Genomic DNA, 3,237 nt, shown 5'->3' with positions numbered 1-3,237 from the left:
ATTTGAAAAGCTCAGGAGAAACTCTGTTTTAAATAAATAAAAAAAAAAATAGAAAAAGCTATTTTACATATATTAGTGCAGATATGACTGGGTTGTAAAAAGTTTGCTTCCCAACCACATGGTTCATGGTTCAGTCTCACTGCATGACACCTTGGGCAAGTGTCTTCTATTATAGCCCCGGACTGACCAATGATTTTGTGTTCGAAAAATAATAAGACAAGAATGTTGCAACTGGGAAACGTATGATCATATGGCTGCTGTATCGTAGTCAAACCTAGGGCTAAACAAGAAGAAGAAAAGGAAGAAGAAGAAGAAGAACAACAACAGCAACTCTGCTATAATATAATATAATGTTTGTTTGGAATGCTAATTGCCAATAATTTATTTTTTACACCACTCATAATGCTGTCCTTAACGAACCTTTCATCAGTTACTTGTACATTAATTCTATTCACATTCTATCTTTATTTGACGTTAACGAGCATTTAATTCCTATTTTGATACAGAGCTTGCACTGTGGCATACACCCTTCATTGGCTGTTGGACAGGAGGTTACAGTAGTTTTGACACCTTTTTTTTTCCTTCCAGCAGTCCTTCAGGTATTAATTGAGCATAACATAATTCATACTGTCAGGCAATGTCCAGGTTAATTTGACCCAGACATCCCCTGGCAGTGAAACAAGTCAGTAAACCATAGGATTTTGCTCTCAACAAAATATAGATACTGTATTTTACAAATATATTGATTTCATTTCATTTTTTTTATTATTAAATTAGGCATAGCTGTGTGGTTAAGAAGTTTGCTTTTGAAACACATGGGTAAGGGTTCAATTCCACTGTATGAACATTATCGGATTATGTTCTATATCATAGCTGTGGTCAACCAATGTCTTATGAGTGAGCTTGGTAGAGAGAAATTGAGAGAAATTGATCACCCCTGGCTCTCTTTTACTCTTTTACTTGTTTCAGTCATTTGACTGTGGCCATGCTGGAGCACTGCCTTTAATCGAGAAAATCGACCCCAGGACTTATTCTTTGGAAGCCTAGTACTTATTCTATCGGTCTCTTTTTGCCGAACCACTAAGTTACGGGGGACGTAAACACACCAGCATCGGTTGTCAAGCGACGGTGGGGGGACAAACACAGACACAAACACACATACATATATATATATACATACATATATACGACGGGCTTCTTTCAGTTTCCGTCTACCAAATCCACTCACAAGGCTTTGGTCGACCCGAGGCTATAGCAGAAGACACTTGCCCAAGGTGCCACGCAGTGGGACTGAACCCGGAACCATGTGGTTGGTAAGCAAGCTACTTACCACACAGTGATCCACATTGAAACCTTTCATTGAAATTTCATGTTAATTTATATTCCAAACAACAGATTAATTAATGATGACAAAAATTATTTTACTCAATTGTTCATTGTTTTCAAAATTATTTGAAACAAAACCAGTGTGTTTCAACAGAAATATCCTTGTCATATGATTTAATTTCCGGATTTTTCCATCATGTTTGTCTTAATCCTATTGATTCCAACCCACCTGAGACCGATCTGGTTCTATAATAGAAATTTTCAGTTTTTAAATGATCTAAATTAAAAAAGTTCCATCAAAATTTCATGTTAATTTATGTTCCAAATCCCAAATTAATACTGACAAAATTATTTCACTAAGTTTTTCATTATTTCCCAAATTAATTGAAATGATGGCTGTGTATTCCAACAGAAATATGATGACATAGAAGTTGAGCAATATTCATGTCTGATCCACAACTCACTGGTGTAATTGTCTCCTACTTTCAACCTAGAAAATAGAATTCTGTAAGGATCTCAGACAGGTTGGGAGAACAATTCTCTAAAATGAATACCTGCTTGATGCCTTAGGAAAATTCCTAGGGTTACTCTATTGAAGGTGTTAGCTTCTTGATTCCTAACCCTCCTATATCCACAATATCAACCAGGTACAAGTTGCACTTGGCTCCTTGGAGACCGTTTTTGCAGTATGATGTGAAGGACAGAGATAGTGTTAGGATGGTGTTGTAGTAATGTTGTGGGATGTTGTGGGACATTGTTAGGATGGTGTTGTAGTAGTGTTGTGGGATGTTGTGGGACATTCTTAGGATGGTGTTGTAGTAGTGTTGTGGGATGTTGTGGGACGTTGTTAGGATGGTGTTGTAGTAGTGTTGTGGGATGTTGTTAGGATGGTGTTGTAGTAGTGTTGTGAAGTAATGTGGGACGTTGTTAGGATGGTGTTGTAGTAGTGTTGTGGGATGTTGTTAGGATGGTTGTTGCAGCAGTGTTGTGAGGTAATGTGGGGATGGTTCGGCAAAAAGAGAATGATAGAATAAGTACTAGGCTCACACAGAATGATTTGCTCGACTAGAAAGACGGTGCTCCAGCACGGCCACAGTCAAATGACTGAAACAAGTAAAAAGATATAAAAAAAACAAACAGAAAAGATAAAAGACAAGAAAAACAGCAAAGCGTGCAAAACAAACAATCGAGAGAGAGAGAGAGAGAGAGAGAGAGAGAGAGAGAGAGAGAGAAACACACACACACACACACACACACACTTCAATTTCTGATGGTTCAAAGGAGAGAAAAACCAGTGAGTGGAGAGCTTGAAAGTGGACTGACTTGCTTGTAGGTATTGAGAGATATATTTACATAGCACAAACAGCCTTCAGAAAAATGGTGTCAGTAGGTGGGTTGAAAGAAATAATTGCTATTGTTAGTATCGGCAAATAATAATAATAATAATAATAAATAAATAAATAAATAATAAATAATAATATTAATAATAATAATAATAATAAATAATAAAAATAATAATAATAATAATAAATAATAATAATAGTAATGATAATAATAATAATAATAATAATGATGATAATAATAAATAATAAATAATAATATTAATAATAATAATGATAAAAATAATAATGATAATAATAGTAATGATAATAATAAATAATGATAATAACAATGATAATTATAAATAATAATGAATAATAACAATAATAAAAATAATAAAAATAATAATAATGATGATGATGATGATGATGATGATGACTAATAATAAGAGTAGTAGTAGTAGTAATAATAATAATAGTAATAATGATAATAATAATAATAATAATAATAAAAATAATAATAAAAATAATAAAAATAATAATAATAATAATAATAATAATGATAATAATAATAATAATAATAAAAATAATA

General features: G+C 33.0%; 1 protein-coding gene across 1 annotated transcript in view; it reads left to right on the top strand.

Annotated features, from left to right (window-relative positions):
* Window positions 1-3,237, top strand: part of LOC106873651 (major facilitator superfamily domain-containing protein 4A) — a gene marked incomplete at its 5' end in the record, with an annotated part of 122,782 nt that overhangs the window by 24,022 nt on the left and 95,523 nt on the right. The window lies entirely within an intron of this gene.

The sequence above is a fragment of the Octopus bimaculoides genome, chromosome 30 (assembly GCF_001194135.2).
Source record: "Octopus bimaculoides isolate UCB-OBI-ISO-001 chromosome 30, ASM119413v2, whole genome shotgun sequence".
Taxonomy (NCBI): Eukaryota; Metazoa; Mollusca; class Cephalopoda; order Octopoda; family Octopodidae; genus Octopus; species Octopus bimaculoides.
This window is presented reverse-complemented; position numbering and strand designations above follow the sequence as displayed.